This window comes from Oculina patagonica, chromosome 1, assembly GCF_052425735.1.
Source record: "Oculina patagonica isolate OP01 chromosome 1, crgOcupat, whole genome shotgun sequence".
NCBI classification, from domain to species: Eukaryota; Metazoa; Cnidaria; class Anthozoa; order Scleractinia; family Oculinidae; genus Oculina; species Oculina patagonica.
The window spans coordinates 4,646,601-4,659,513 of NC_135758.1; the positions used below are offsets into that span (position 1 = coordinate 4,646,601).

General features: G+C 38.0%; 2 protein-coding genes and 1 pseudogene across 3 annotated transcripts in view; 1 reads left to right on the forward strand and 2 right to left on the reverse strand.

The window, feature by feature from the left end:
* LOC144648597 (uncharacterized) overlaps window positions 1-12,913 on the forward strand; it is a 701,885-nt gene that overhangs the window by 138,413 nt on the left and 550,559 nt on the right.
* Window positions 1-12,913, reverse strand: part of LOC144650602 (uncharacterized) — a 141,595-nt gene that overhangs the window by 63,577 nt on the left and 65,105 nt on the right. The gene's annotated exons all lie outside the window — the stretch shown is intronic.
* LOC144649217 (uncharacterized) overlaps window positions 1-12,913 on the reverse strand; it is an 80,260-nt pseudogene that overhangs the window by 47,794 nt on the left and 19,553 nt on the right. The window lies entirely within an intron of this gene.

Consider the following 12,913-nt stretch of genomic DNA (forward strand, 5'->3'; position numbering starts at 1 on the left):
TGCTCGGAAGATCTCCATTTTTCCTCCTCTCCTTTCGATCCTTCTCGCGCAGCCTATTAACATTGAATGACTATTATTAAAACAATGTATAATACGTACGCGAGCCTACTGGTACAAGTATCTTCGTGGTCTCCAACAAGTATGCAGATTGTGCCTTCTTTAACCCACACTGAGCTTTTGGACCAGAAGACTTGTGGGCAGCCATTTCAGGAGGAATTGTACAACGGGACTTGTTGTGCCGCCACCTGGTACCAAATAAATCGCGATGGCGAGGGCACACCGTCATTTTCAGATGCGACTCTTCAATTACAAAAATACCTAAAAATTGTTGATTGAAAATTCAGTCAACGAAAGTAGTTGTATGCCGAATATATAAAGAAAAAAAGAACGCTAAACGTAGTGATGTGGTTGTAAAGCTTTTAAGTGCTATATAAGCTTACCTGCGCGAGTAAGCAACAGCTTTGCTTCGTTGTCCACACCAGAATCGTCGCTAATCTTGCAATACACAAGATGAGATCGGACATCTTTCCTGCAATCGCTGATCGCAACACATGCTGCATTTGCCGGGTTGAAGGAACTTGGACCGCACGCACCTCCGACGAAGCAAGAGTAGCCACAAGATGCCATAAAGGCTTTGATAAAACCACGAGGAACGACAATAACGTGTGTTATGGCAAAATCTACAGACTAAAATACCTACAACCACAAACTCACAAACGAAAAGACAACGGAAAGACTGGGGGTCTGCCAAAATTCCACAGCGTAAGTGTCACGCAATCTTATCGAAACAAAAGAATTTTGAAGTGTCAAGTTACGACCTTTGCTCCTGTCTTCGTTGTTGACACATTTCGAAGTAAATAACATTTATGGCAATTGGTCAGCATGGCACAAATATTATTTAGGATACTGTTAGATTCAACAATCAAGTGCAAGACGTCCAAGACTGTATTCATTTCGCAAATCGGGTAAGTTTTGTATCTTTCCGCTGAGAACGAAAAAGAGAGAGAAGGAATTGATCGTTGTACGCTATTTATAACTTAATTATATTTAGAATTTGCACGAAAGGTTTCGTTCTATTTCACCAAACAATGTTAAATATTATTATCCATCTTCATAGATATCTCAGGAGGCATTTTCCTTAAGAAACTGGCTATAGTTTGTTATAAAACTGTGTTTAGTACATCGGCGCTTGTTGGTTTTACGGCCTCTTCACGCGTCAAAATAACCTTCACATTTTAGTCTCTCGACGGGGAAATATTTTAGTGCCGCCGGAAAAATTTTAACACAGTAATCTACAAGAAATGTGCTTCAAGGGATCGCTTTAAAGTGAATTTATGTAATTCAGTTTTTTCTTTCGAACGTTATATTCTTTGTTGTCTTTAAACTCGGTCGCTATATGAAGTAAATTTGAATACAACTGATTTCTTCACTGGTGTAAATTTTAGCTTTATTGACTTTATCTTCAACTTGAAGATTTCAGTTCCACAGGACTACAACAGAATACACTTAATAACTAAACATTAACATTAACAAGCTAACAACTAACTCTTGGTCGTGAGGGAAAAATTCTCCTCAAGTTCTTTTAGTGATTCATTATAACAGTTTAAAATATCACAGATAAAGTGGGCGCTTAGATTCAAGATATTTTCATCGCACATAGCTAAGATATATATAAAAAGTGCCTTATAATTCAAAAATTTAAAACTGGTTCAACATAAAATACACAGACTCTAAACCATTCCGGTTAAGCATTTAGAACTCGTATAGTTTTAAAGCGATAATTAATGAAGAGATCGTGACGGCCGGCTTGTTTGTTTCACGGTCTCGTCACGCGTCAAAAGAACCTTCACATTTAAGTCTCTCGACGGGGTATTTTTTTAGTGCCGCCGGAAAGATTTTAACACAGTAAACTACAAGAAATGTGCTTCAAATCTATGGTCATTTTAAGCTCAAACTCAACGTACCAATTGGGTTTCTTAAGCGTTGAACTTAGAGAAAATTTGCCAAAATTTCAAACTGCAGAAATGGGGTTTCTTCTAACGGCTGAGGCGTCAACAATTTTTGAGCCTTTCTCGATTAAATTAGTGCATTTTGGAGAACGATGATGTGTTTATGTTTGGGTAGAATTTCATTTGCAGAGGTCTCTGCGTTTCTTTTTACGAGCAAGATGAACATGGTCAATTTTCGGTTAGTTTCGTGATCGGAAGGACGCTCATTTGCCGTATTTTAAACTTTGCCCGATTTTGACAAAAATAAAAGGCTGACGAAACTTTTAACTTTATTTTTGAAAATACTTCACTATAGAGATAAAATGGGCAAGATATGAAGAAATTCGAAATAAGACGACTGACGGTCAATTTCTGGTAAATTCAGAAATTGGCACTTAAAATAGTAATCTATATGCAGCACTCTCCCTCAAGTTATATGCGGATTAGAATGGGGGTAAGCTGTCGCTTTCAGGTAGGAAAAAAATAAATAGCACTGGGATGAGAGGGCGGGAGAAAACTAAACCTGAAAGTCGACAGCGAGAAAAGCCGACGGAGATAAAACACTAAAGGATAAATAAAACGCGGTGGACCGAAACGCCAGCCTGGCGCGAAAAGGAGAATGAATGCACATGTGTGAATCCTTATATAAGCTTTGAGGGAGACCGCTGACAAATAGTAATCTATTTGCAGCACTCTCCCTCAAGCTATATGTGGATTAGAATGGAGGTTAGCTGTCACAACAGCCTAAAAGCAATAATGTAGAAATGAATAACCCCCAAATACCCCAAAACTAAACAAAAACAACCAAAACTAAACCCCAAACCTTAGAAAAAAAGGTCTAAGCAAACAATAGGAATGACAGAAAGTGGCCTTAATCTGCCATCTCCAAAGCTTGGAAACATAAAATTGATTACCCAGCATACTGCATAAGGCCAAGTAACGACAGCAGGGTACAAAACTGTGACAAATACAAATGAAGGAACAACGGAAGGGAAGCAAAACAAATGGGAAAAATGAAGTAAAGAAAGAAAATAAATAAAGGAAGACTTTGGAGATGACAGCCTTGGCTCCGGTAATCCGAGTAGGGAATTAGACTCCCTCCAAGACTGCCATCGGACTTCTAGCAAAGTTTAGAGAAATTTAGCACCGTAGCGCCAAAAAAATCAATTTAACGGTTAAAAACGTGTTTTTGAGTAATATGCAGAAATTACTCAAAAATTCAGTTCCTACTAAAGTACTAATGACTTTATAATTTTTTTAATTGCTCCATTTTGTGTCCATTCAAACCTCATTTTGTTGAGACATAACACAGACAAGCCAGGCCGGACTGATATATGCAGCTATCTTCAATTATTTTAATATGACAGATCAGTGCCAGAACCTTTATGTACCTTGCTCCATAAGCTTGTTGTTAGTAACGTATGTGTTGTTTCTTTTTTTAGCTCTGTTTGCTTGGACAAAAAAAAAATTCCTAATTTGGGATCTTTTGGCCACAGGTGTGGCCGTTTCATTTCCTAACAATCGTTGGAAGATCACATTGCAAAAACATACAAAGTATTATCCGCCATTTCCAGCAAAGTTGAGGGAGAAACCCGCCACAGCTCGCACAAGGAACGAGGGCATTTGTATTTTAGTCAAACGTGTGTCTGAAGTGTGACTGTTATTTCTTGCTCAGCTGTTCTTGAACAGCGTGTGAAACGAAAATAATCGCGATTATCTCAGCCTGCTATTAATTAATTTGCGCTCACCAGTGTTGTTAAATCAACAGAATCAAACCAATACGCGTCAACAAGAGAAATTGTTCCAACTATTTATCGACAAAAGTTGCTACCAGTGAGTGTTCATTCGCGTGACCTTCTCGCGTGACTCACTGTTAGCGTTCACACAACAACGAAAATCAGTCACGCGATTCATGCAAATCTCTCGTTGTGAACATTCTTAGTATTTAACATTTGGCTAAACATGCACAGCTATCAGTCACGAACATCTTACGGCTTGAAATAAGATATATACTTACCGTGTTCCGTTTCCTTATCTGCTGGCAAAAGTGAAACCAAAAGTGATAAACTGAAATAACACTGAGGGACTTTCCCTGCAAGACAAGCGTCAGACAAAGACAAATACAAATCGAAATCAGTGATAACCAAATTTCAAACACTGCACAAAACAACCAGTCGAAACCAAAGAAATATCGTTTTACTAAAATGTTTTATATCCTTCTCTATCTCCATTCTTTGTTAAATAACAGCAGATCAGTTCAGTACTTTCAAAGTTGTTTACATCGTGCTGTCGACTTATTTATCGAATTTACATGTCAGCTTCCTGTCATAGAAAGACCGACTTGGTCTGAAGACAAATAAGGCAACTAAAAGAAAAATCTTGCTCTTGACCTTTCTCAGTCTGTTGTAATTCTTCGTTCTAATTTGAAAACACGAAAGCCTCTTAACTCTCGCATGATTTCGCATTGTTCGGTTTCATTCTTTCCCTTTCCGGCATGGTAAAAATCCAAAGTTTGCGAGTCGCTTTGTTTTGTAAGCGTCGTGACAACAAAATCGTACTATATATTCTAAACTGGTTAGATAGAGGCCATACGATACAAGCTAAGTTGTACTTACCACGCGTACGGCGAAGCTTGCTTTGGAAAGTGAAACTACGAAACACTAGGGGGGTTCTCGAAATTCTGAGAAAGCACAAATTATCATATTAAGTCATGCGTGCAAGAAGTGTTACCAAGTTTCTGGAGTGTTCCACAAAAGCTTGGCTGGATGGATCATGACTAATACACCACACGAGTACTACGAGAAACATACGGGTAACATACGAGTAACACACGGAACATACGGGTACATACGGGTAACATACGGATACATACGAGTAACATACGGATGCATACGAGTAACATACGGATACATACGAGTAACATACGGATACATATGGGTGCATACCAGTTCCTATTTCATTTCAAGAAGCTTGCGTGACGAGTCCAAAACAAAAGTCATTTACTAGTAAAAAAGTCAAGATTTTGAAATGTTATAGGATCACGCTTATCAATCATACGATCTTACCCGGGTAGTATCGAAAACGAAGACCTCGAAAACGAAGACCTAAGACCTAAGACCCAGTCGAAAACTAAGACCCAGTCGAAAACTAAGACCCAGTCGAAAACTAAGACCCAGTCGAAAACTAAGATCCGTACGAAAACTAAGACCCAGTCGAAAACTAAGACCCAGTCGAAAACTAAGACCCGTACGAAAACTAAGACCCATACGAAAACTAAGACCCGGCCAAAACCAGCGTTACCAAGAGTTGCGTGACATTCTGTTATTATTATATAATAATAATAACAGAATAATATTGAAGCAGACTGAGCGTACTGAGAACGTACTACTGAAATCGAAAATCAATGAGCGCTTTCCATTTACATGGAATTTTCGGAGAGAATTTTTCGACAAATGGAACGCTACAGTTATTTCAACACGTAAACGGAATGAAAAGATGCTGTTCCTTTTGAAAATTCCATTCTGATAGCACTGCGGGAGCCTAGGTCACACATGACTTGCCAAGGTTTTTAATCTTTTGGTCGGGGAAATGAGACAAGTACAAATATCGAGTGACATTTGTACTCGTTTTGCGCGATGTTTGTACTCTACGAATCAGTGTTGAATAAGAATAACATTGAAGCAGACGAGTACTGAGAACGTATCGATCAAGTTTCATTGAAATCCTACAAATATTTGTCTTTAATTTTGAAGTGAGTACGCCTCGTTACGCGCTACAATTAACTCCTTGTTGATGATGTTACTGGAACTAAAGCTAGGCAAAACCGTAACCAAGGAAGATTTGGGAATGCTCAAGACCGGCAGTTTGAACGCCGCCATCATACGGCCAGCGCGAACTCTGCAAATTTCCTCGCGTGAACTTAAAAAAAGTGATTGACATCTCCTGTTTGTTTTAAGCGGACCTCTCAGGAAATAGTACAGTTGTAGCTGCAAAGATGATTGGAGGCTTTCGATCCGTTTTTTGGTTTATTAGTTGGTTTTTGCAATCGCTAAGTCCATTTCGCATGGAATCGGTTTTACGGATACGGAATATTTGGGTAAAAAATTATAGGGATACAGGATTTCTTTTTTCATTATGAAAATCGATAGGGGATATTTGTGAAAAAAATAATGGGACACGGGATATTTAAACAAGAGAATTGAGGATATCGAACATACACGTTGGAACAACCACCGGAATTAACTGGATAAGGGATATTTATTCCAAAAATTAATGGGATATAGGATACTCAGTCCCCCCTAATGTCATGGCCTCTAAAGGCATCATTGGAGAGCATCCCAGCACAATCCCCCCCCCCCCTCTCCGCACCCTTCTACGCGGATGTAAAGCGAGAAATAATAATCGGGTAGCGAAGTTTATTGAAGCAAGTATTGTGCGCGTTAAGATTTCGATACGGTGCATTACTGTTGGAGACTTTGGCTGTCTCTTCTGTGACGCAGCAACCGTTTTCGATCAGGTTTTAGTTTTCGATCAAGTCTAGATTTTTGATCAGTAGTACGTTCTCAGTACGCTCAGTCTGCTTCAATATTATTCTGTCATTATTATTAATGTCACGCAACTCTTAGTTTTCGTATGGGTCTTAGTTTTCGTATATACGGTCTTCGTTTCGTATGGGTCTTAGTTTTCGTACGGGTCTTAGTTTTCGACTGGGTCTTAGTTTTCGACTGGGTCTTAGTTTTCGACTGGGTCTTAGTTTTCGACTGGGTCTTAGTTTTCGATTGGGTCTTAGTTTTCGACTGGGTCTTAGTTTTCGACTGGGTCTTAGTTTTCGACTGGGTCTTAGTTTTCGACTGGGTCTTAGTTTTCGACTGGGTCTTAGGTCTTAGGTCTTCGTTTTCGAGGTCTTCGTTTTCGATACTACCATCTTACCCGTAACATATGAGTAACATACAGATACCTACGGGTGCATACCAGTTCCTATTTCATTTCACTCTATTTTATTTTAACTTTTTATTTTTATTCAATGCAACACAAGGAATCAAAACAAAAAAACACGGATACATACAGGTACATACGAGGTATAATAATCGAATAATAATAATAATTCCCCATTTATTAATGCAAGAATTTGTTGTATTGTAATGCTTTCCAGGCTTCAGTATTGGAAATTTGATAGACAATAGACACCATGTTAATCTAAATATGATTTACACATGAACAATAAATCTTTTTTTGATCCAGTGTTTAGGCTGCATTCATTATGTATCCTACAGGGGGGGGGGGGGCAGAGGATTTTAGGGGGGTTCTCAAATTTTTAGAGCAAAAAAAGGGGGGATATGAAAATTGTTTAAATATCTCCTGGGGGATGCTTATTTTTTGTAAGATTCTGTCTAGCTTTTGTAATAGTTTTAAAAAAGTGAAAAAAGAAATGATAAGTACAGCAGCTTCTTTCAAGAATAAATTATTGTAGGCAACAAGGATACCTCTATTATTCTGAGAGACTATAGTACCTATTTTGAAGTTCAGTTTTTAAGTAGTGTGCCTGGCCTGTAGATGTAATGTTTCGATACCGTATAGAAAGTAAAACATCTAAAATGAAACATTTAATGCAACCTCAGAAAAATGATAAGATAAGAAGATTAATGGCACATGTCGCACTTGAGAGGAATGATGCTGAACGGCCGTAAAACGAGGGTGAAGAGGATGGCAACAGCGAAGATGAATCCGTGGATGAGTGTGATAGTGAGAGTGATGATGATGATGAGGTTGTTGCTTTTGTCAACGAGAGTTACAGTAAAACGCAGGTTCCTGTCAATACTCCTGGCAGTACTGGTACTCGAGCTGTCAGGCTATCTATACCTAATTCGCGCTACTTAGACTGGCTCGCATAGGTATGACATAAACAGTCAAAGCACTCTTGATGTTCTTATTAAACATGTCTCTTGAAATTTCAAACATATGTAGTGTACTATTACCTTATTCTTACTAATTTTCGCGTGTACTTAATTTCGCGAAAATTCCGGAGCCAAATTTCGCGAGTATTAATTTTCGCGATTGCAAGAAATATTAGAGCAAAATTGTATTAAATTTCGCGATTTTGTCAGTGTTTTATTGATCAGTCGTTAAAGACTATGGAACTACTGGGAATATACAAAGATCTGGCTCAATGTAACTACAAGGAACCTCCGAATGTAAACTCTGTTGACTGTACTAAAGAGAGGTTTTGGCCAATTTACAAGTAATCAGAGGAAGGGTGCAATGTCGAAAACAAGACATTTAAAATTTTTATTTACTTTTACTTAACAATAAGGTATTAATTTTCGCGTGTGTAAATTTCGCGAAATATTTTTTTCGCGCATATTAAATTTCGCGATCATTTTGAAATCGCGAAAATCGCGAAAACTAGTACTCGAAAAAATTAGTAAGACAAAGGTATACAGATATTTATTTTGATATTTGTTGAGAGGGAGGATGGGGGGGTATTCATTTTTCGGCTGATTGCTAGGGCGGATTATGAAAATCTGTAAGGGCCTTGGGGGGGATATAAAAAAATGGGCCGCTGAAAAAAAAAATCCTCTGTCCCCCCCCTGTAGCATACATAATGAATGCAGCCTTAAGTAACGTCTAAAGTATGTGTTACAAGAGAAATACGGTTATTAATAATAAGATATTCTGGTGTGATGAAATCCCTACCCTTTTCCTATGTTTTGAATGATTTTGGCATTTCGTTAAATGAAATGAAATGAAATAAAATAGGAACTGGTATGCACCCGTATGTATCCGTATGTTACTCGTATGTATCCGTATGTTACTCGTATGTATCCGTATGTTACCCGTATGCACCCGTATGTTCCGTGTGTTACTCGTATGTTACCCGTATGTTACTCGTAGTACTCGTGTGGTGTATTAGTCATGATCGGCTGGATGCGGGATAATGTAATAGTCGAGGCGGAATACGGGATAAAAATGCACTGGCGCATGGCGGGAGCATGATGAAGGCGGGATGCGGGATAAATTTGAAATTGATTGCGGGATGCGGAATGAAAAACAGCAAATCACTTGTCCTCAGTAACCACCGATGATCTGTTTATAGAGGAGCCCATTTTAGATACCACGAAAGGCTTCTTCTTCCCCTCCATCTAAATTGGGACTTGAAAAGTTACGACAGACGCAGGTTCGGCTCAGGCAGAAATTAACCATTAATTTATTCACAGTCTGCCAGTTTCATGGACACCATCGAAAACGCTTACCTTTGCCCAAGGGCTCCCGACAAAACAAAATTTCCAATCAATGATAATCAATGATCGGAAAATCAATCGCTCAATCAAAACCAATCGGCAAAATTAGCGCACTGATATCGATTGGTATCGGACAATCGATGACCAGTCGATATAGTCACAGAAAAAGTGAACACATCATTGATTGTTACCCATTGCCAAGATGTCAATAAGCACGTCTCTCCAGTCCCCAGTGAAAAGGAATTTCTTGTTCAATTTCTTTACTCTGTGTTAATAAGACTGTCATTTCGAAGGAAGAGCAGAAACTTGCTGTACGGTACGTGCTAGGTACATGCTTGAAAATTACAGGACACTAAAGGGAATAACTTTAGTTTATAACAATCGTGTTCAACCCAGTAACCTACAATTTTAGTTAGCAACGAATGGTATAACTGACAGCACTTAATTTTTGGTACCGGTCATTATTTAAAGGGGCGCGCAAGGACTGATGCAAGTAGGGGGTGGGTCAGTGAGTTTTATGCAGGCAGGGAAAGGGGGGCCAGATAATTGATGCAAACAAATTAGGGAGACTTAAGGGAGTGGAGAAGGGTCAGCAAAAAATGTGGTTCATAAAAGGGGATTGACTGAAAATCTAACTGAGTGAATTTCTGTCATAAATGAACTAAATCAGTAGTCACCAGCTCTAAACCTTGACAGATGTAAGAATATATTAAATTTTTTACTAGATAGGTGTGTTGACTGCGAACATGTTCGATTGTGAAATCTTCTTCGATGCAGATTGAATCCAACAGGGCGTGAATGTTTCAGATAAAATAAGCAACAGCACACAGTTTGACCTCCACCGCCTCCGTAACAAAACGAGTATTTTTAGCTCGGCTATTGTGTCGGATTACCGGTTCCACTTAAAATTTAGTTTTTGTGTGAGGCTTTTCGTGTTCTGCGTAGGAAGTGCTAAGACAAAATTTAAATAAAAATAGCTCTAAAAATTTTGCAATCCAGTGCATTTTCTGCCCACGTACGACTTTTTGTCAAGAGGAAACCGGAAGGGAAAACATTCCTAAAGGAAACTGATTTAACCGTTTTAATAAATACTTGTAAATTCACACGCAAAACTCTGATGGGGAATTAAGACGGAAAACCAATGTTGAACGACAAGAAATGGAATTAAGAAAGTTCAATACCGCAACATACTTCTAAGATTGTAGGTGCATATCTCAAGAAAACTATTTCGAGAAACACGTCGGTTGATGAACAAAACATAACAAAGAGCTCACGTAAGACGAATTGTTACACAACTTTGCATAAACGCCAGGTCATGCAGAGGTTTTCAACAAGAAACAATAAATGTTTTCATCACAAACACAGGAGTGGTGCTGACCTTGTTAGTCACGCCACGCAGGTCACGCGATACACAACCACGCGTGTCACGAAGATCTTTAGAGAGGTTTCGAAAAGAAAATAGTATAGATCAAAAACAAGAATAGTGATCTTTTTGACGTGGCAGCACGAATAGCAGTAGTCTTTCGAAATCTTGTTTTTGATGTTAAGCTGGTGACTATAAAATGAAATCTGAAAAAATTTTGTAGAACTTTAAAAATATAAGAATTGCTGTGGTAAAATTAAACAATAAATCAATCCTTGATCAAAATAATATAGCAAAGAAACCGGTTAAATCAAAAGTAATAATAATAAATGAAAGTAAGTAAAGGTAAAATCTTTTATGAAATTGGTATTAAACATTTTCGTTGCGGAATCTTGTCACAAAGAAACTGCTGCTACAAACTCTTTGTTAGCTTTAACAGCGGGAAAGAGGAAATTTTGAGACACCTAGTATCGGATATATGTTGTATTATAATATAGATAGGAGTCTACGCGCGCTCTGATTGGCTAAAAACCTATGTTTTATCAGAGTATAAAACATAGAAAAATCATGTTTTATTGTTTTTCGTCAGCTTTCCTCGAGTGCTTCGCGCGTCGTTCACTGTTCGTTGGCTATAACCACTCGTATTCAACAAGGGCGAATGGAATAATTGTTTTATTAAATTCCTTTTTAAGTATAAATCCACTGGACATTTCATTTTGATGTAAACGAAGTAAGGCGGGAAAAATTGTGGCGCGGTGTCCACTGCTTGAGTTGAATGAAACTCGCAAGGAAAGCGAGCGAGAGAGTTTTCTTTCGAAGATTTTCTTCGACAATCTCCTCTTAAATCGTCTATTCATGCTGGAACTTGATTGTGACAACAATTAAGGTTTACGGGAATATCCGAAGCAATAGCTTTTCTGGAAATTATACGCCTTGTTCAAGTCGAACGAAGCAAGGGACGGATGTCATCGAGACTACTATATTATGCTGAGACGAAATTGCACTCGGTGCAGTCGGTGAAGCTTATCGAAGTTCAAAAAGACAAGATCAAGATTAAAAGGTAACAAACTTACCTGAAATGCTTAGCCTTATTTTACGTCGAATACTGAATGAAATTGTGTCAGTTTTCTGGTCTTCCCGTAAACTATTTTCTGCTTTTCATCTTTGTTTACTCGCTCTTGTTGTACATATTTTTAATTAAACTTTTCACTCGCGGTGTCTAAAATCTATATCATAAAACAAAGAAAGAAGCCTAAGCCATGTTTTATACTGTCATAAAACACTCCGGGCATTTGAGAACACTCGAGAAATGTAGAAAACATTCGCCTGCGGCTCATGTTTTCTACATTTCCCTCGTGTTCTCAAATGCCCGTCGTGTTTTATGACAGTATAAAACATGGCTTAGGCTTCTTTATTTGTTAAATAAAAATGATCAGAATTTCTCCAAGGCAAAAAACAACACGAAATCACAGTTAAAAATAGCCTTTGTAACCTTTCAAAATAAATGTAGTATTGCAGTTCGGTGAATTTTATATACTCGCGAAGAAGTTACGAAAATTATGGGCCGAGAGTTCTCTTCGAGGTCGCTGTCTAATATTCATTTTGATATAGTTTTCACGATGTGTCTGTCTGTCTTGAGTCTAGACACACGAATGCCTAAGTGATCATTGTCTACTTCCCTAAAATCACCATAGTAACCACGTATCAAGCAAGTTGCAACACGAACAGCTCTCCGAGAAAACCAAAGCCCTAAAAGGCAAAAAAATGGTTGTATTGAATGGGCATAATTTTGTGTAGAATTGTCAAAAATCGGGCAATCTCCCTTATCAATAATTCATAATCAAATAGTTTATTTAGAGCACTATTACACACAATTGTGATCATTCGTAATTGTTCTCAGAATAGCATTGAATTACGAGATTTTGGCAAAAAGGCAAAATGTGTTTTTTTTTTAGAATTATAAATCTTGTTTTTTTTTAAGTCTTTTATAGATTTGGTTCTCTAGAAAAATCACTAAAATTGTAAGCAAAAACAGAATGAGTTGCTCGGTGAAATTAAAAAAGACATCAGATCTTTCTTGGTTATTTAGTAGGGAAAGTTAGCATTTAAAATGTCTCGATTTCTTTTTTAAAAACATATCGTGACATTCTTAGTGGGAAATAACCCCCCACGTGCTTGCTCCAGCAGGCAGGCATGATATGAGTAACATGACATGAGGGGTGAAATAAATACCATGTCACACTTGAATCAACATTTAGTGACTGTAGATGCTTTGAACCTTACATCACCAACTGAATATACGATATTTATTACACCCGAAAGGA